Source organism: Ascaphus truei, chromosome 5, assembly GCF_040206685.1.
Source record: "Ascaphus truei isolate aAscTru1 chromosome 5, aAscTru1.hap1, whole genome shotgun sequence".
Lineage (NCBI taxonomy): Eukaryota > Metazoa > Chordata > Amphibia > Anura > Ascaphidae > Ascaphus > Ascaphus truei.
The window spans coordinates 308,938,030-308,960,043 of NC_134487.1; the positions used below are offsets into that span (position 1 = coordinate 308,938,030).

General features: G+C 46.3%; 1 protein-coding gene across 1 annotated transcript in view; it reads right to left on the minus strand.

Annotated features, from left to right (window-relative positions):
• The window catches only part of TIGAR (TP53 induced glycolysis regulatory phosphatase), a 47,342-nt gene that overhangs the window by 21,076 nt on the left and 4,252 nt on the right, over positions 1-22,014 (minus strand). The window lies entirely within an intron of this gene.

Genomic DNA, 22,014 nt, shown 5'->3' on the forward strand with positions numbered 1-22,014 from the left:
CAATATACCCCCACATTACGTATGGGATAATGAAGCCGGGGCAGAATATCACAATATACCCCCACATTAAGCATGGGATAATGAAGCCGGGGCAGAATATCACAATATACCCCCACATTACGCATGGGATAATGAAGCCGGGGCAGAATATCACAATATACCCCAACATTACGCATGGGATAATGAAGCCGGGGCAGAATATCACAATATACCCCCACATTACGCATGGGATAATGAAGCCGGGGCAGAATATCACAATATACCCCAACATTACGCATGGGATAATGAAGCCGGGGAAGAATATCACAATATACCCCCACATTACGCATGGGATAAGGAAGCCGGGGCAGAATATCACAATATACCCCCACATTACGCATGGGATAATGAAGCCGGGGCAGAATATCACAATATACCCCAACATTACGCATGGGATAATGAAGCCGGGGCAGAATATCACAATATACCCCAACATTACGCATGGGATAATGAAGCCGGGGCAGAATATCACAATATACCCCAACATTACGCATGGGATAATGAAGCCGGGGCAGAATATCACAATATACCCCCACATTACGCATGGGATAATGAAGCCGGGGCAGAATATCACAATATACCCCAACATTACGCATGGGATAATGAAGCCGGGGCAGAATATCACAATATACCCCAACATTAAGCATGGGATAATGAAGCCGGGGCATAATATCAAAATATACCCCAACATTACGCATGGGATAATGAAGCCGGGGCAGAATATCACAATATACCCCAACATTACGCATGGGATAATGAAGCCGGGGCATAATATCAAAATATACCCCAACATTACGCATGGGATAATGAAGCCGGGGCAGAATATCACAATATACCCCAACATTACGCATGGGATAATGAAGCCGGGGCAGAATATCACAATATACCCCAACATTACGCATGGGATAATGAAGCCGGGGCATAATATCAAAATATACCCCAACATTACGCATGGGATAATGAAGCCGGGGCAGAATATCACAATATACCCCAACATTACGCATGGGATAATGAAGCCGGGGCATAATATCACAATATACCCCAACATTACGCATGGGATAATGAAGCCGGGGCATAATATCACAATATACCCCAACATTAAACATGGGATAATGAAGCCGGGGCAGAATATCACAATATACCCAACATTACGCATGGGATAATGAAGCCGGGGCATAATATCACAATATACCCCAACATTACGCATGGGATAATGAAGCCGGGGCAGAATATCACAATATACCCCCACATTACGCATGGGATAATGAAGCCGGGGCAGAATATCACAATATACCCCAACATTACGCATGGGATAATGAAGCCGGGGCAGAATATCACAATATACCCCAACATTAAGCATGGGATAATGAAGCCGGGGCATAATATCAAAATATACCCCAACATTACGCATGGGATAATGAAGCCGGGGCAGAATATCACAATATACCCCAACATTACGCATGGGATAATGAAGCCGGGGCATAATATCAAAATATACCCCAACATTACGCATGGGATAATGAAGCCGGGGCAGAATATCACAATATACCCTAACATTACGCATGGGATAATGAAGCCGGGGCAGAATATCACAATATACCCCAACATTACGCATGGGATAATGAAGCCGGGGCATAATATCAAAATATACCCCAACATTACGCATGGGATAATGAAGCCGGGGCAGAATATCACAATATACCCCAACATTACGCATGGGATAATGAAGCCGGGGCATAATATCACAATATACCCCAACATTAAACATGGGATAATGAAGCCGGGGCAGAATATCACAATATACCCAACATTACGCATGGGATAATGAAGCCGGGGCATAATATCACAATATACCCCAACATTACGCATGGGATAATGAAGCCGGGGCAGAATATCACAATATACCCCAACATTACGCATGGGATTCATACAAAAACCATATGGGACACCTGGCGCTTAATACAGTAGGAAGTGTCCATACAGTGCATTCCTTTAAATGTCCAAATGATGTTCCCAACCTGAGCGCCGTTCAAACAACTGGGAACCTCCTCTGCAGACGGTGCCTCTACCGGGAGGAGTTCTAAAGGCACCGTCTGCACAGGAGGTTCCCAGTTGTCTGAACGGCGCTCAGGCAGTGACGTCAGCGGGACCAGCGCCGGAACACACCAGGGAGGGCGAAGAGAGTCCTGGGCACTGAGTTGCTGCTGAGAGGAGCCATACAGCTGTACTTGATTTGTAACAAGCAAAAGGGACACCTTAGCAAGCTGCGGACGGCATCCTAGTATTGCACGTGTTACTGCATCCATATGTGAGTTTACATTTGGCTGTTTTTATATATTTTAATAAATTGGAGTGTACTTTCCACACTATCTTGCTGTATTCTCTCCTTATCATGCCTTCCGAATATCTACTTGGGAGAGGCTAAAGAAGAGGAGGATTGAGAAGATTCGCGTGGGATTCGTTATCACAGCAAGGAAGAGGTTAAAGCACAGATCCTCTGAACTGAAAGTTGCAAGATTTATCTTGTAAGTAGTTCACTGTGGTCGTACTGTCCTGTATGCACCTGTCCAGATATACTGCGCAATTTGTGTTTTTTCTTTAGCCCTTTATTAGGGGGACTAACGAATCCAACTGCAATCGTCATTTTGGTTGGGAACATCATTTGGACATTTAAAGGACTGCACTTTATGGACACTTTCTACTGTATTAAGCGCCAGGTGTCCCATATGGGTTTTGTATGAGTTTTGTGTGTAGGTTGAGGAGATAACCTGCACTGTGGGAAAACTTAGGCTGCTTTATTTGTTTGTTTTTTAGTCATCACGTTCACTTGGTATAGTATGTGCACTTTATTATATTGTAGGCGCAATTAAGTATGCACACCATTTAATTTAAGGCACATTTTTTAGCATTAGCTCATTATAGGTTAAGCGCTGTAGTTTTGGTGTATTAGTTAGTTATTTACATTATTACGCTTGGGATAATGAAGCCGGGGCACAATATCCCAACATCACTAATAAGGACGTTACATCCGGAAATGTACAGTACAGTTCTGATTCTGTGTAACAAAGAAGCAACATGTCTGGGTATAATTATTTATGTACCCCAAATTGACTGCTACTTATTCTTGTTACATTATAGTCCAATATCAAGTAAAATCCAGCAAATATATAGTTAACATTTAATCTGAAACATTGTTAGACCGGTTCATCGGTGCCCAGTAAGAATCTCGTTCTTTCTCCATGGATGTAATACTACTAATGTCCACCAGGCTGGAGACATTACAAAATACTGCAACTCCCAGAACGCTCTCACTTCCTTGTTGAGCCCTATTTAAAAGTCTGGGAAGTTGGTCTCTCTTTACGTTGCAACTCAGTTCCTGTTTTGCCCATGTTCCTGTACCTGTTGCTTCTCGAGCCAAGTATTGCCTTACCTGTTTATGACTTCAGATTGCTCTGGACTTCGCTTTTCATTAACTCTAAAATGATACTGCCCTATTCTCTGTGAATGACCTTGGATTGTACTGGACTCTGCCTTTTGCCTACCCCATAAAGTTATATTGCTGCCTAGCTGTGAATGACTTCAGCTTTTCTTTGACTCTGCTCTATCTTAACCCTTAACAAACAAATCTTCCTTCCTCAGCCTCTGCCATTCCCAGCGTTCTCAGAAGCATGTTGCCTGTTTCAGGTACAATAACATGTTAATGCATTTTTGTTGACAATGAACAAGTACAGTATAAAGTATGAAAACAAAATACTAATACAGTACTTAGATTTTACAAAGAGAAACATTTATTTGGCCATACAACACGGGGAAACTGTTTTTCAGATCCTCAAAAATATATGAATACAATAAATTGGATAAAACCTTGAAGAATCCACACTGTTATTCCGCAATTGTGATGATGATATATTCTTCTCAATTAAAGATATGTAACCCATGTTCCCCCTTCCCTCACAGACTGGACCTCTAGGGTGTAGTGAGGGCTGGTTACGTGTATGTGGGTGGTGCATACCTGTGAGGAACAGGAGGGCCTGAGTCTCCCGCGGTGGTATTGGGGATAACAGGGACAGGCTTCTTGGGTAGATGCCTGCATCTTCTTAGCAACGGTGCAACGCCTCCATCCCTGGCGAGCCTTAATGAATAAGGAGAAACCCTCCCAGAGAAGCCCTGGTCCCAGGGCGAGAGGTTTCAATCTCACACACAGTCTTTGTTAAAAGCAGCAATGTCTCTTTATTCCTTTGGTAGCAGCACACAGCAGATCCCACACCGCAGTTCATATACAGCAGTGCTTCCAAATGTATACAGATCTTTTCCTCCTCTCCTCCAGGCTGTACTCCTGCAGGATGGGCTGTATGGGGCTGCAATACCCCCTGCACCCACCCCAAGGGTATATCCTCTGGGTGAGGCTAGATCTCCCCCCCTGAGCAGGGTGAGGAACATTGGTCCACCGTCTATAGTTCTATCCGCTGTACTCAGACTGGGCCTGAGTACCTCCTCCAAGCATAGTTGTCTCCCTAAGCATAACCTCTCAGGTCAGACACTCCAGCACTCTCTGCTCCCAGGACAGAACTCCCACTAGGTCTTACTCCAAACCAGACCAGAACTTCACTCCCCCTCTTACAGGAGCAGGCAGGACTAAGTTTAGACAGCCCCACCCCTCATGATGTCAGCCGGCCCTCCCCTCTGTCTCAGGCCTGCACACAGAGTCAGGGGCCTGCCTCCATCACTCAAGGCAGGGATTGAAGCAGGGGAAAAACCCATGATAACTACTGGTGGCCTGCCCTTAACAGGACTTACACCAGTAGGAGAAAGATATATAGCCCCCATTTCTTACCGGGGCAACACTCTCCCTCAGGTGGAATCCAATGTTCCCCCACTTGGACCTAACTTTAGCAGCTCCATCCTGCGGTGAACAAATCTGGGAAACAAAACACAGTTTATTTGATTAGTGTGCATAACTCAGACCATCCACGCAGATGGTGTAATAACGAAAATTGTACCTCCCAACATGGAGAACCTAACTAGTTATAATGTTTTGGGTCAGGCTTCCGTACCTTCCTCCAATTATGGTCTGTTATAGTGAATATGGCTGTACCGACCCAGCCTCCGGCCGATAAACCACACTGTTCATGTATATGCACCTCCCCACACTCCAGGCCCGGGCTACTTCACTGATTTTATCCTCGTTCTGGTAACCGGCTTTACCGAACTTGGTACGCAAGTATTCTTGCATGGCCTCTCTGAGCCAGCTATCTCGATGCTCCTCTATCTCACTCATGATGGGTTCAGGCACATAAGGGAACTCGTACCCGTGTGACTGCCTATACCTGGCCACTATGGCCCTGTCTGCCCGGCTCAACTTGGGGAGCTTCTTGTGGCCCGCCCTGCTTGGCAGTACCCAAAACTCTGGTTCTACTGGCGCAATGTCATCATACAAAATACTAGGCCCCTTAGGAAGGATGTTCTTCTGTTCTATCTCTCTATATCTGTGCTCTAGCTCATCCACCACATCCTGGGGAGTATAGGCACCTACCGCCCACCAATGATCAACTATGTTGTTCCTGATTAACAGAAACTTGGTGCGGTCCATACCCTTGTGGTACCCAGTGAAGAGGGGTGCCCACCACTTGTCACGGTGCTCATATTCGGACAATGCACTAGAGGTACCTGTCTCTGACTCAGCTTGGGATGACACACCGGATGTGACCGCCTCTGTAGAGCGCGAGCAACTGCGTCTACCTTTCGCATTTATATAGATGGTAGGATTCATTTTGGTGACCACTGTGCTTACAGGCCCTGCCTCCGCAGTAGTGTGGGACCCTTGGGTCCTTCCTCTAGGCATAGGAAAAAATGATATAGGGTTAGGCACACTTATTACATTGGCATATGGTACTTCCCCATCCGATCCCTCGTCACTTAATTCCCAATCCCTCAAATCCTTGGAGTACTTGGGGTTCTTACTTAACTTGTCCCCGCTAGGTCCCGGTGTAATGATTTGTGACTGGGCAGGTGCAGTGCCCGGGGCAATGGCGCTAGGGGCTGGGGCAATGTCCGAATCAATGTCCAGCAAACGGGTAATGCCGCGACCACTGGGCACTTTCTTACTTGCTCTCTCCGTCGGGCTTTGTGTTCCTCGGGAAGGGCCTTGGCTTCTCAGGGTGGCCATTGCAGCTGCCATGGCTGCTCTCCGCAGGGAGAACAACGCTCCCGGGCCTCTTTTCCAGTCGGACCCGGAAGTGACGTCATCATGTCCGCCCACGGAATCCCCATCCGCTCCGTGGTCACGCACCGGAAGTGCGTCGAGGACTGGAAGGGGCGGTGGTGGATCATCCGGTCCGCGGACGGGTAAGTATGCCGCAAGCCTCTCCTTCTCGTCCTCTGCAGGGCCCTTCGTCGCCTGGCGGGAGTAAGGGGGTGGTGGAGTCTCCTTACCGCTCCGCTGCTGGCTGATGACCTCTGGTTCCTCTGGAGCCGTCTCGGATCCAGTCTCCGCCGCACTGGGAGTCACCACGGCCGTGGGACTTCTACGGGCCTCATGCCGCACCAGCGCTCGCCGTCGGGAGGTGTCCGGACTCGTCTGCTCCCTCTGTTGACCGCCATCTTTCTTACAGCTGGGGTGGTTCGCCGGTAGGCGCATCGTCACCGATGAAACGCCATCTTCTTCCTCCGAAGACGACTTGGTCGGATACTCTGCTAGGGAGTCACCTGGGTCTTTTTCGGCCCCGCCAGTGGGTAGTGGTACGAAACAGGACCGCTCCGGTACCTCCACTGCGGTCGCGCTCTTCGCCGCCGGAGTTTCTCTCGGCTTGGTAGTTGGCTGGGCCTTGGTTCCCACCTCAGCAGTGGTGCAGGGAACTAGGGCAGCCTCGTCTGCTGTCTCCGCCACCTCCGTTAATGTTCCCGGAGAGGCCCTCGGAGGGGTCTTTAGCATAGGCCATGGTTCGTTAGGCCATAGGTAGTACGTGCCCCATTGAGGGCATCGTGCTTTGGTGCCGGCGGCCGGTCCGGGTGTCCTGCAGTGTACGCACAGGCACTGGAGGTACTCTCGGCCCTCGATCTCCACCACCAGGAAGCCTCCTGGGAGTTGGAAGATTGTTGTGCTTAGTTCTGACATATTGCACGCAGGGGTTGAACAGTTCAATAATTCAGCTCCTTGCTCTTCGAATGCCAGATGGAAGTGAAGTTCCTCGCTCTCACTTCCTGCCCCTCCCTTCTCCGGAGTGGACGCTTCTGATTGGCTCTCCTTGTGCCTCCTCCCTATGGTGGAAACAAGAGGAGGGGCACTCCTTCTCTCAGTGTGACGTGGCTTTGTCTGTCGGCCAGTCACAGCACAGGTGGGTGGGCTTTCGCTCCGCTCCTTTTGCAGGGGATCTGGGTTTGGCACCAAACCCCTGCACATCTCCCTCCACATTTCCCTAACAGTCTCTTTACACGCTTCACGTGCGCGATCCAGGATTGGCAGGAGTTGCCATTTTAGTTCGGCTGCTAACTGCTGGGCCGTGGATGGCGCTGCGGTCGCCATTTTTAACTCTTTCATCCCCTCGCGGAGCACATGTAGTGACGGCCACCATCTTTGACGAGTCCTCCAAATGTATAATGTCACTATTCTCAGTGTCTAGTGCATAGCTCGTTCCTAGACACTGACTGCTCTCACACTGCTCACTAAACGCTCTCTGCATGCTCTTTCTGACTGTTTGCCCACTGATATGATGTGACATACCCCAGGCGAGGCAGAACTCCTTCTCTGTGCACCGCACTCGCTGACGGTTCCTGCAAGTACTCTGTGGTGTGTTTTATGTGGGTGTTGGCTAGTGTACCCGGGCATCTCCCTAAGGTACGGGCGTCTCCTACTTTTGGCCACTCATAGTGCGGTCCCTGGGCCATGGTCCCTGGACTAGTTAACAGGCTAACCCCCCTAGTTGCCTCACACTATCTGCCTCAAGGGACTAGGACAGCTATAGCTCCCCACCCATCTTACAACACCCTCTTAGGGCACCCAGGGCGTACTGTGCGAGAGCCCACGCTCCCCTGACTACCCCTGGTATGCATAAATGCCCTACTCTCTCCAGTACTTGCATGGAAGGTGCACTTCACTCTTCCAGCTCTGCTTCGCTGAAAGCCTGTCCTGTTCTGGATCTCAGCAGCTCGCCTCCAAATGTAACCCATGCCCCCCCCCCCCCCCGGTCACAGACTGGACCTCTAGGGTGTAGTGAGGGCTGGTTACGTGTATGTGGGTGGTGCATACCTGTGAGGAACAGGAGGGCCCGAGTCTCCCGCGGTGGTATTGGGGATAACAGGGAGAGGCTTCTGGGGTAGATGCCTCCATCTTCTTAGCAACGGTGCAATGCCTCCATCCCTGGCGAGCCTTAATGAATAAGGAGAAACCCTCCCAGAGAAGCCTTGGTCCCAGGGCGAGAGGTTTCAATCTCACAACACAGTCTTTGTTAAAAGCAGCAATGTCTGTTTATTCCTTTGGTAGCAGCACACCGCAGTTCATATACAGCAGTGCTTCCAAATGTATACAGATCTTTTCCTCCTCTCCTCTCCTCCAGGCTGTACTCCTGCAGGATGGGCTGTATGGGGCTGCAATACCCCTTGCACCCACCCCAAGGGTATATCCTCTGGGTGAGGCTAGATCTCCCCCCCCCCCTCACCTCCTGAGCAGGGTGAGGGGCATTAGTCCACCGTCTATAGTTCTATCCGCTCTACTCAGACTGGGCCTGAGTACCTCCTCCAAGCATAGTTGTCTCCCTAAGAATAACCTCTCAGGTCAGACACTCCAGCACTCTCTGCTCCCAGGACAGATCTCCCACTAGGTGTTACTCCAAACCAGACCAGAACTTCACTCCCCCTCTTACAGGAGCAGGCAGGACTAAGTTTAGACAGCCCCACCCCTCATGATGTCAGCCGGCCCTCCCCTCTGTCTCAGGCCTGCACACAGAGTCAGCGGCCTGCCTCCATCACTCAAGGCAGGGCTTGAAGCGGGGGAAAAACCCATGATAACTATTGGCGGCCTGCCCTTAACAGGACTCACACCAGTAGGAGAAAGATATATAGACCCCATTTCTTACCGGGGCTACAGATACATAAACCGGGAAGGGGGGGGGGGGGGGTTTAAAAGGTAACAAAAAAATAAAATAAATAAATAAGAAAAGAAAAAAAACACATAACTCCTGAGGAAACTCTGCTGTGATATGTTTTGTATATGTATAAAACGAGGAGGAGGGCCTGGAGGGTATTCAGTATTCAATAGTCCACAAAGGTACATGTGTTTATATACTGTTATGTTAATATTACTGTTATGTTAATATTACTGTTATGTTAATATTACTGTTATGTTAATATTACTGTTATGGTACACCAACAAGTGGAACATTTTCGCTAAAGCAATGACCTTCCTTTTTCCCCTCCCCAGTCTTTTTAAGTTAAATTATTGTAGTAGTTATTTTATACGCTGTCCCAACAGTGTTGTCATTATTGTCTCCCCACCAAAGGTGTTATATACAGGATACCAATACTTGTAATTCAAAAGTAACACCCTACCCCTTTTTATGTTCTGTACCCCACTACTCATTGTCCTTAACAAAGAATGCAAATAAAGAACAACTTAAAAAAAAAAGAAGATACATAAACCATGAAAGAGTAAGGTTGAGAAATCTCCGCAAAAATGGGGCACTACGGGGTGTATACAAAAAAAAGTAATTTATTACACAAATCATGAAAAAAAATGGGGCTCATTCATAAAAACATTATAAAGTGCAAGCCGCAAATGTAACCCCCCAACATAAACATAAAGTTGGGGTTAGCATAATCAGAAAATGCAAACTCACAGCTGATGCAGATCACCAGGGAGACCCTAAAGGACCCTCACAAGAGACCTTCTACCCGGTACTCTGAGAAGTGATGGACCAAACACATCCCCTAAATGAATGTATTATGACATATACATAGTTACATAGTTACATAGTAGATGAGGTTGAAAAAAAACGTAGGTCCATCAAGTTCAACCTATGCTAAATTTAGACAACAGATACTTTATCCTATATCTATACTTACTTATTGATCCAGAGGAAGGCAAACAAAAAACCCCATTAAGGGGAAAAATTAATTCCTTCCTGACTCCAAGAATTGGCAATCGGATTAATCCCTGGATCAACATCCTTCCCATGTATACTTATTTGTATGAGGACTATTGACTCAATTATACTACAATACTATTTACATATTTGCACAAAAGTAGAGAACCCCAATTTCTTATTCAGTCCCTTGGGGGACACAGTATCTAAAATGAAGATCCATCTTTTTTCATGTTGCAATAAACATCTCTGTGAAACTAGAAAATGCCTAACCACACTTGAAAGCTTTTTCACTTTACTACTGTCTTTCACAGCATTTTTAATACTGCAAATATGCTCTAAGATGCATCTGTAGTTCTCTTGTAGTCATGCTCTCCTATATCATGCCTCAAGGTATGTGTGTGTGTATATATGTATGTCTTTATATAGCGCCATCAATATACATAGCGCTACACAGCAGTAATACATGCGGCCATCATATAAATAACAGATAATATAAATAACACATAAAGGGGAGAAGTGCTTCGGACATAAAAGTACCATTTAGGAAAAGGAGTCCCTGCTCCGAAGAGCTTACAATCTAATAGGTTGGTAGGAAGAACATACAGAGACAGTAGGAGGGCGTTCTGGTAAGTCTGTATATTGGCTCCGCCCCAATCTGTTTCATTCTCTTCCTTTAATGTACCCACCGTCCGGCTTTCTACTCTTTCTGCACATGGCATTTTTCTATATACAATAGATTTGTTCAAAAAAAAGGTTGGGCATCTTTTTAGATGGGAAAGGTATACAGGGATATACCAAATAAGTATACATGGGAAGGATGTTGATCCAGGGATTAATCCGATTGCCAATTCTTGGAGGCTGGAAAATGTCCAAGGTCACTTTTCCCTACTAATCCTGCTTGATCTCTCTGCTGCTTTTGATACTGTCAATCACGCTCTTCTCCTTTATATTCTAAACTCTCTCTTGGTATCCGCAACAGAGCTCTATCCTGGTTCTCATCATACCTAATTAATTCCCTTCCCCAGCTGTCCCCCACCCCTGATGGAAACCCAGACAGGTTTGGTCCATGCGATGGAGCAAAGATTGAAAGCTTTGTAGTGACTCTTTGAAGGACTCGTGTTTGGTGATATATTTACCTCACTTACGCATTTGAGTCTGATATTATCTTCATGCATTTTTGTATAGCGAGTGATATCTTGTTCTCTGGAAAGCATTAATTTTTTCCCTCAATGGGGTTTTTTGTTTGCCTTCCTCTGGATCAATAAGTAAGTATAGATATAGGATAAAGTATCTGTTGTCTAAATTTTGCATAGGTTGAACTTGATGGACGGAAGTCTTTTTTCAACCTCATCTACGATGTAACTATGTAACCCTGAGATTTGTCAACCACTGATGATAACTATATACAAATATATTCGGGGACAATACAAGGAGCTTTCAAAAGAACTATTCATCCCACAAAGGATTGTACAAAGGACTCGGGGGCATCCCATAAGGTTGGAGGAAAGGAGATTTCACAAGCAACAAAGGAAAGGATTCTTTACAGTAAGGGCAGTTACAGTGTGGAATTCATTATCCATGGAGACTGTGATGGCAGATACAATAGATTTGTTCAAAAAAAGATTGGACATCTTTTTAGATGGGAAAGGTATACAGGGATATACCAATAAATATACATGGGAAGGATGTTGATCCAGGGATTAATCCGATTGTCAATTCTTGGCGTCAGGAAGGAATTTATTTTTCCCTTTTTGAGATATCATTGGATATGACTCTGGGGTTTTTTGTTTGCCTTCCTCTGGATCAATAAGTAAGTATAGATATAGGATAAAGTATCTGTTGCATAAATTTAGCATAGGTTGAACTTGATGGACCTACGTATTTTTTCAACCTCATCTACTATGTAACTATATATATGTCATAATACATTCATTTAGGGAGATTTGGGTGCCCACAACTGGGTTTACTTTTTGTTCCTCCGGTATGACTTCACCACATAAGTATATATATTGCCGGCAAGCATGTCCATGAAGCCACACCATTGACAAAGCTGACTGCAAAACGTGCATCGGGCTGGGAGAACATGCAGATTCCCCTCCAACCCTCTCATTATGGAAACCCAGATGGGTGAGTAATCCTTGGATACCATTGATCCATGCATTGGAGCAATTATTGAAAGCTTTGTAGTGACTCTTTGAAGGACTCATGTTTGGTGATATATTTACCTCACTTTCGCGTTTTAGTCTGATCTTTGTAAGGAATCGGGGAACACGTCCCTTGCAGCATGTTCCCTCCTTTCCTCCTGCTGCACAGCATACCGCTGCAAGCAATCCAAGAGCACGTCCTCCGTGGCGTGCTTCCTCCTTGCCTCCTGCTGTACAGCCTCCCGCGCACCTTACACAGCGTGCACGAACACGCAGGGTTTTTAAAGTTCCTACGGAGCTTGGCTCCACCCCTCCGCTTGTGCACTGTGGCGTGCACACGTAACGCGCATGCACCGCTCTCCAGCTGCACGTCAACTCTAATATCGCCCTCACCTCTCTCCTTCTTCTCAAAGTCTATCCCTGCCCCACAGAAGCCGCTCCTCTGCTCCACCCCCTTCTCTCATTGGACTCCTGTCTCCATATATGCTCAGCTCTGTCACTTCCTCTTTGGCTGAGCATAGTTATTGGCAGCCTTGTGTTCCCACGTCTCTGCCTTTTGCCTTCTGCTTTACTTATCTTGTTGCTGCTTGCCTCCCTGTGTACCGACCCGGCTAGACTTTGGACCCAGCTCTGGATTATCAACCCCGGCTTGCCTCAGACCATCCGACCTTCTCCATTCCTGACCACGGCAAACGGACTATCTACTGCTCTCCTGGCTCCAACCCTTGGCCACGGCACTTCAGACTCTGACTATCCTACTGGCACTTACCCATGACCTTGGCAAGTATCACGAATAACCCACTCTCTCCAACCCAGACCCGGCTGGCTGACTATCCCCCCCCCCAGGCGCGCCTCCGCTGCTGTGGGTGCGCAGTTCTATACTTTCCCACCACAGTACCGGGGTCCCGCCTTGTTCGTGGTGAGCGCAAGCGTTACATAATGAGACCGCGTTACAATATTATCTTCATGCATTTTTGTATAGCGAGTGATATCTTGTTTTCTGATGGGGATGTGTTTGGTGGGTCCATCACCTCTCGGAGTACCGGGTAGAAGGTTTCTTTAGGGTCTCTCTGGTGATCGGCATCAGCTGTGAGTCTGCATTTTCTGATTGTGCTAACCACAACTTTATACTGTATTTATATTGGATGTTACAATTCTTGCAATTTGTAGTGTTCGCAGTGTTTTTATGAATGTGCCTCGTTTTTTTCATGATTTATTTAATAAATTACTATGTGATTTTTTGTATACACCCCGTAGAGCCCCATTTTTGTGGAGATTTCTCGACCTCTCTCTTTCATGGGTTGTATATGATTCATTGAGGATTACTGTTTTGTCTCCTTGGGTGCACTCTATATTTGTAGGGTTTAGGTGTTGGTAATATTAACATATTTTTTATTTATAGGCACTGCAGTCTCTTTTTGTTTCAGTACTTATGTATTCTTATATAGTGCTGGACATGTACTGTATCTTACACAGTGCCAGAGACATAGGTGAAACATGAGGAGCCCCTGTCCTGGAAAGATTTCAATGTAAGCAGTGTAGTGGGTGATGAACGGATACATTTGGATTTCATGCAAGTGCATATTGTATTACAGTACTGGTTCTCAACCTTTTCAATCTCAAGGCCCCGCTATTTATAATGCTCAGCTGCTGAGGCGACCCTACAATAGCCACAACCTATTTGAAGCAATTTCAAATAAAAATAATGATCAGTCAAAGCTATTTTAAACATGAAACAGTTTGATTATTTATAATTTTACTACTTATGAATGATATTTAAATTGAATTATTTTGCATATATATTGTAGGCATAAAGAAAACAGACATAAGTTAACTGGAATTCACAAATGTAATTATTTGTTGAAGATGTGAAGGACTTCTGCTGTTGGCCACAGCTAATGAGACTCTTGAGTTTGATGCATTTTGCCAATTCTTGACTCCAAAGAGGTCACACAATCCCTCATTTCCTCTTCAAGAGAAAGTATCAGTTCTATTCTTTTACTCTTCAATGTTGGTTAAGGCTGAAAACCCCAGAATGTATTCATTGATTACCCGAGCATGCTCAAAGCGCTGTCATTTCCAATATCAGCCAATTCTTGTTCTTGGAAACTCAAAGTCACAGTCCCTTTGTGAGCCTGAAGAAAATAACTCTGATTCAATCTCACCATAATGCGGGATTTTTTCCTGTAATATTCCCAGGTGTTGGATGATCAGTGGCATACTATGGATACTACATACTATTTCCTTCTTTTTAGATTTATATCTTAAAGAGGAGATATCTCCATATGTTCTTCCTGTATGTTTTTCGACCTATATGTTAATCTTCTCTTTGAATGCACACATTTAGTCTGAGACTGTTCTCATTTCTCCCTTGCATGCTAATGTTCACCTTGTTTATTTATTGCAACAGGTCAGCCATATCTGCTATTTCACCCCTCCCCAGAACACTGCTCAGTTTAATACAGAATTTCATTTTCTGTTCAAGAATGAAAAAAAAGCTAGGCTTTCCTGTCCACGTTCATGAACTTGTGAAAGTACGTGTCCTCTTCATAGCCACCTTACTTCTGTGCGCAATATGAGGCACCAAGGCTAACTCTTAAATCCTTAACATCTTAGTGGTTTCAGATGTCTACTTTTTATATAGTTCTCAATTTTTAATACTTGTTGCAGGACATTTTCTAACTCGTCTCCAACTCTTTTACCAACTTCTCGATGAAGAAATCAATGTGTGATTATGATGTCTGGATTTTGACAATTGACAATGACACGGAATCCTTTTAATTACGGTAACATTTCATTGAAGAAGCTCCATCAGTACATATACTGTACCAATGCATACATTCTATAGGAAGCCTCCAGATAACAAACAGAACTTCAGTATCTGGAATGTATCCTTGCCTATTATTTCTGAAAGAAGTTTGCAGTAAAACAATTCTTCCACTATTTGGCAATCATCATCAACAAATCTGATGTATGAGAAAAGCTAGGACTTCCCACTGATGTCAGTGGATTTATCAACTTGCAGAGTGAAGATTTCAGCATTTTTAATTGTCTCTATTAATTTTTCTTCAATGTCATCAGACGTGTTAAATTTACGACTAATAGTAACATTGAAAAGATTAACTTTTTTCAGCTTCTTCACAAACATGGTGTAACAGGGGAGTAATCCCTGTTCAAGTCATGTGCCTTTAATCTAGCAGTGTGGTGGTTAACTGCTGGTAGTCAATTAATAAACACCACCTGCCTGATCTAGATTGCTTACAAAAGCCTGTCTGTTGAGACAGGAAGTAACTCCTTAGCTCTGACTGAAAGCTGAATTTTGGAGACAGAGCAGTGTTCTTGAGTCTCCCAGGAGAGACTGACCAAGAGAACACACATCTCTGGAGCTGACTGGTCTTGAGCTCTGCCCAGCATAGCTGATTGCAAGATACCAAATAAGACTTCTAAACCTGGATGCTGATATTTTCTGTGCACGCACGGGTGCGGTTCCATGAGAGCAGAGAAGCTTACTCTACAACAGCTAACAGATAAGACTTTCATTATTAAGAGACTGCTTATATTTGCTTATTTCATGCTATATGTTTTGGGCCTGCGAAACATGCTTTACTAAGGGAGATGTGAATTAATTGCATAGGATTTCACTAGAAATACTCCCAAGTGAATAGAAGCTTTGTTCCCCCCCCCCCCCCCCTGTGCTTGGATGATTTCCTGATGAAAAGGAAAAGGCAAAATAAAGCCTATTATAATTTCACCTTATAAAGTCTCCAATTGTGTACCTCTGTGAACGTCCGTCTACACATGGTTTGCACAATTTTATAGCATGCTTGCAAAATTAACGTGTCCCCGACTGAGTAGTTTAATTTCTTAGCAAGTTGTTACCAAAAAACTAGCCCTCTGAGCCTTTGCTGAAATTGTATCCTTCTTTTTAACCATTTAATAAGTTTGCTTTGTTTGACAATTAGTCAGCACTCTTTCCTGACAGGCAGCCATGTTTTGTTGTGAAATGGTGGATGAATTTGCTTGGTATCATTGCAGTATAAGTACGTTTTTCTCCACGTTACACATACAGGAAGTGAAACCGATACTGGGGTAGCTATCATATTGTCTGTTCTGATTTATGAGATGCTTTGGTATCAGTCCCACTACGCTGCTACTTGTTTCTGTTTCATGTTCTGCTGATACATTCTTTACTTTATCAGTGTTGAATAAGGCCTCGTCTAGGGTTGCTGCTTGCTCGCTGAGGCGCGCCTCCGCTCGGCACTGAGCCCCTACAGCCGCAATTAGAGCGGCTTTAGTAGGGGCTCGCCTACGCAAGCGCGCGGAAGCGTAGGTCTTAGCAGATTTTAACATTTCAGCGCTCGCCGGAGTGCAGGGCCGGTCACGTGAGCGGTTAGGGGGCGTGACTGACGTCACAGCGTTAGGCCGCGCTGTGATTCGCTCGTAGCGAAAATAAAATTGTAGTTTCTCTAGTCTGCCGCGCCACCGCTCACGGACGTGCGCGCGCGTCCCAAGTATACAAATGTCTGGCTAACTCAGCCAATTATAATTGACGCTCAACTATATTACAGCCCTTAATCTTCCTTCATTTTGTTTTTTTAAAACAAATGTATCTATGAGAAATCACCTTGTCATTTAACATCAGCACCTCGCATTAATACACAGAGCACCTCGCATTAATACACAGAGTCCCTCGCATTAATACACAGAGCACCTTGCATTAATACACAGAGCCCCTCGCATTAATACACAGAGCCCCTCGCATTAATACACAGAGTCCCTCGCATTAATACACAGAGTCCCTCGCATTAATACACAGAGTCCCTCGCATTAATACACAGAGCACCTCGCATTAATACACAGAGCACCTCGCATTAATACACAGAGCACCTCGCATTAATACACAGAGCACCTCACATTAATACACAGAGCACCTCGCATTAATACACAGAGCACCTCGCATTAATACACAGAGCACCTCGCATTAATACACAGAGCACCTCGCATTAATACACAGAGCACCTCGCATTAATACACAGAGCACCTCGCATTAATACACAGAGTCCCTCGCATTAATACACAGAGCACCTCGCATTAATACATAATACACAGAGCACCTCGCATTAATACACAGAGCACCTCGCATTAATACACAGAGTCCCTCGCATTAATACACAGAGCACCTCGCATTAATACACAGAGTCCCTCGCATTAATACACAGAGTCCCTCGCATTAATACACAGAGCACCTCGCATTAATACACAGAGCCCCTCGCATTAATACACAGAGTCCCTCGCATTAATACACAGAGTCCCTCGCATTAATACACAGAGTCCCTCGCATTAATACACAGAGTCCCTCGCATTAATACACAGAGTCCCTCGCATTAATACACAGAGTCCCTCGCATTAATACACAGAGTCCCTCGCATTAATACACAGAGTCCCTCGCATTAATACACAGAGCACCTCGCATTAATACACAGAGCACCTCGCATTAATACACAGAGCACCTCGCATTAATACACAGACTGTGCACCTCGCATTAATACACAGAGCCCCTCGCATTAATACACAGAGCACCTCGCATTAATACACAGAGCCCCTCGCATTAATACACAGACTGTGCACCTCGCATTAATACACAGACTGTGCACCTCGCATTAATACACAGAGCACCTCGCATTAATACACAGAGTCCCTCGCATTAATACAGAGTCCCTCGCATTAATACACAGAGTCCCTCGCATTAATACAGAGCCCCTCGCATTAATACACAGAGTCCCTCGCATTAATACAGAGTCCCTCGCATTAATACACAGAGTCCCTCGCATTAATACAGAGTCCCTCGCATTAATACACAGAGGCCCTCGCATTAATACACAGAGCACCTCGCATTAATACACAGAGCACCTCGCATTAATACACAGAGCACCTCGCATTAATACACAGAGCCCCTCGCATTAATACACAGAGCCCCTCGCATTAATACACAGAGCCCCTCGCATTAATACACAGAGCCCCTCGCATTAATACACAGAGCCCCTCGCATTAATACACAGAGCACCTCGCATTAATACACAGAGCACCTCGCATTAATACACAGAGCCCCTCGCATTAATACACAGAGTCCCTCGCATTAATACACAGAGTCCCTCGCATTAATACACAGAGTCCCTCGCATTAATACACAGAGTCCCTCGCATTAATACACAGAGTCCCTCGCATTAATACACAGAGTCCCTCGCATTAATACACAGAGTCCCTCGCATTAATACACAGAGTCCCTCGCATTAATACACAGAGTCCCTCGCATTAATACACAGAGTCCCTCGCATTAATACACAGAGTCCCTCGCATTAATACACAGAGTCCCTCGCATTAATACACAGAGTCCCTCGCATTAACACACAGAGTCCCTCGCATTAATACACAGAGCACCTCGCATTAATACACAGAGTCCCTCGCATTAATACAGAGTCCCTCGCATTAATACACAGAGTCCCTCGCATTAATACACAGAGTCCCTCGCATTAATACACAGAGTCCCTCGCATTAATACACAGAGCACCTCGCATTAATACACAGAGCACCTCGCATTAATACACAGAGCCCCTCGCATTAATACACAGAGCACCTCGCATTAATACACAGAGCACCTCGCATTAATACACAGACTGTGCACCTCGCATTAATACACACAGCAAGGGTTACAGCACAAACTACTGGGCAATTTGACAACAAATTATCCCAAATAGGAAAGTGTTTGCAAAGATCTTGCACTGCTGGGGAGGTGGCTAAAATGTGCTATAGAAATCAAACACACACTCAACCAAACAAGCACCTCCCCACATGCACACTCAGGCGCCGTGCGCCTCCCCACATGCACACTCAGGCGCCGTGCGCCTCCCCACATGCACACTCAGGCGCCGTGCGCCTCCCCACATGCACTCAGGCGCCGTGCGCCTCCCCACATGCACACTCAGGCGCCGTGCGCCTCCCCACATGCACACTCAGGCGCCGTGCGCCTCCCCACATGCACACTCAGGCGCCGTGCGCCTCCCCACATGCACACTCAGGCGCCGTGCGCCTCCCCACATGCACACTCAGGCGCCGTGCGCCTCCCCACATGCACACTCAGGCGCCGTGCGCCTCCCCACATGCACACTCAGGCGCCGTGCGCCTCCCCACATGCACACTCAGGCGCCGTGCGCCTCCCCACATGCACACTCAGGCGCCGTGCGCCTCCCCACATGCACACTCAGGCGCCGTGCGCCTCCCCACATGCACACTCAGGCGCTGTGCGCTCCCCACATGCACACTCAGGCGCCGTGCGCCTCCCCACATGCACACTCAGCCGCACATGTGCCTCCCCACATGCATACTCAGGCGCCGTGCGTCTCCCCACATGCACACTCAGGCGCCGTGCGCTCCCCACATGCACACTCAGCCGCACATGTGTCTCCCCACATGCATACTCAGGCGCCGTGCGTCTCCCCACATGCACACTCAGGCGCCGTGCGCTCCCCACATGCACACTCAGCCGCACATGTGTCTCCCCACATGCACACTCAGCCGCACATGTTCCTCCCCACATGCACACTCAGCCGCACATGTGTCTCCCCACATGCACACTCAGCCGCACATGTTCCTCCCCACATGCGCCTTCCCACATGCACACTCAGCCGCACATGTTCCTCCCCACATGCGCCTTCCCACATGCACACTCAGCCGCACGTGTGTAAGCAGTAGACTTGGTGGCTCATACTTACCAAGGAGTGCTAAGATGTACGACACCTTGTAGCACTCACTTGGATGTGTATTCTGTGACACAGGTGTGTATTCTGTGATACAGGTGTGTATTCTGTGACACAGGTGTGTATTCTGTGATACAGGTTTGTATTCTGTGACAGGTGTGTATTCTGTGACACAGGTGTGCATTCTGTGACACAGGTGTGTATTCTGTGATACAGGTGTGTATTCTGTGACACAGGTGTGTATTCTGTGACACAGGTGTGTATTCTGTGACACAGGTGTGTATTCTGTGACACAGGTGTGTATTCTTTGACACAGGTGTTTAAACACCAGCCCCACCCACTCATTTTTTTACCTTTTGATGCTTTTACAGAATTCAAAAAAGGTAATCCTGCTGAGCTGCACTACTTCTGCCCTGGTTCCCGAGATACTTACCATTAACTAAACCGGTTAGTATATCGGGAAGACGGGGTTCCCTGGCGCTTAAAATAGTGTTTTACAAAAACAAAATTGATATTGAAATTTGGCCAGATAGCTGCTGTAATCCAGCTCTGTCTTTTTATATCTTACCTGAATCAGGGTGTTTCCTGGAACAGAACCAATAATTCCTTGCAACCGGGTGTCCCGCGCAAACCCAGATCAAGGACAAATGGAGCACTTATTCCCAGACGCAAAAGGGAAATCATAATGCTATTTACTTGTTATTGATTTTAATGTAACTCCAGGACAGACTGCTCTTTCACCGCCGCACTCGAAAAACTGTGTGTGCAGAAGAAATGCATTGGTGGCAGAGCTGTCAATCACTACTCTGCTTCCCATAATGCCTTGCATAGCGCTGTGGAAGACACATTAAGGGGACAATTACAATATATTACAATGCATCTGATCTCAGACGCGCTGTTAGAGAGGGTTGGGGTTCCTTACAATGCATCTGATCTCAGACGCGCTATTAGAGAGGGTTGGGGTTCCTTACAATGCATCTGATCTCAGACGCGCTATTAGAGAGGGTTGGGGTTCCTTACAAAGCATCTGATCTCAGACACGCTGTTACAGAGGGTTGGGGTTCCTTACAATGCATCTGATCTCGGACGCGATATTAGAGAGGGTTGGGGTTCCTTACAATGCACCTGATCTCAGACGCGCTATTAGAGAGGGTTGGGGTTCCTTACAAAGCATCTGATCTCAGACACGCTGTTAGAGAGGGTTGGGGTTCCTTACAAAGCATCTGATCTCAGACGCGCTATTAGAGAGGGTTGGGGTTCCTTACAATGCACCTGATCTCAGACGCGCTATTAGAGAGGGTTGGGGTTCCTTACAAAGCATCTGATCTCAGACACGCTGTTACAGAGGGTTGGGGTTCCTTACAATGCATCTGATCTCGGACGCGATATTAGAGAGGGTTGGGGTTCCTTACAATGCATCTGATCTCGGACGCGCTATTAGAGAGGGTTGGGGTTTCTTACAATGCATCTGATCTCAGACGCGCTATTAGAGAGGGTTGGGGTTCCTTACAATGCATCTGATCTCAGACCCGCTATTAGAGAGGGTTGGGGTTCCTTACAATGCGTCTGATCTCAGACACGCTATTAGAGAGGGTTGGGGTTCCTTACAATGCATCTGATCTCAGACGTGCTATTAGAGAGGGTTGGGTTTCCTTACAATGCATCTGATCTCAGACGCGCTATTAGAGAGGGTTGGGGTCCCTTACAACGCATCTGATCTCAGACGTGCTATTAGAGTGGGTTGGGGTTCCTTACAACGCATCTGATCTCAGACGCGCTATTAGAGAGGGTTGAGAGTTCCTCAGAATTTCACTTAGGGTTGCTTAACTGAAAAAAGGTTGGAAAGCACTGGCCTGGGAGGAGGTTGGGGTGAATTTCTGGTTTCTGACCGAGGGAAAAGTGGGTTAGGTAATTTTGAAAGGAAGACAAGAATGGGGTGATTTTTGTGATATGGGTGTGAGAGTGGATACAGGAGCGTTTTTGTGTCAGTGGGATGAC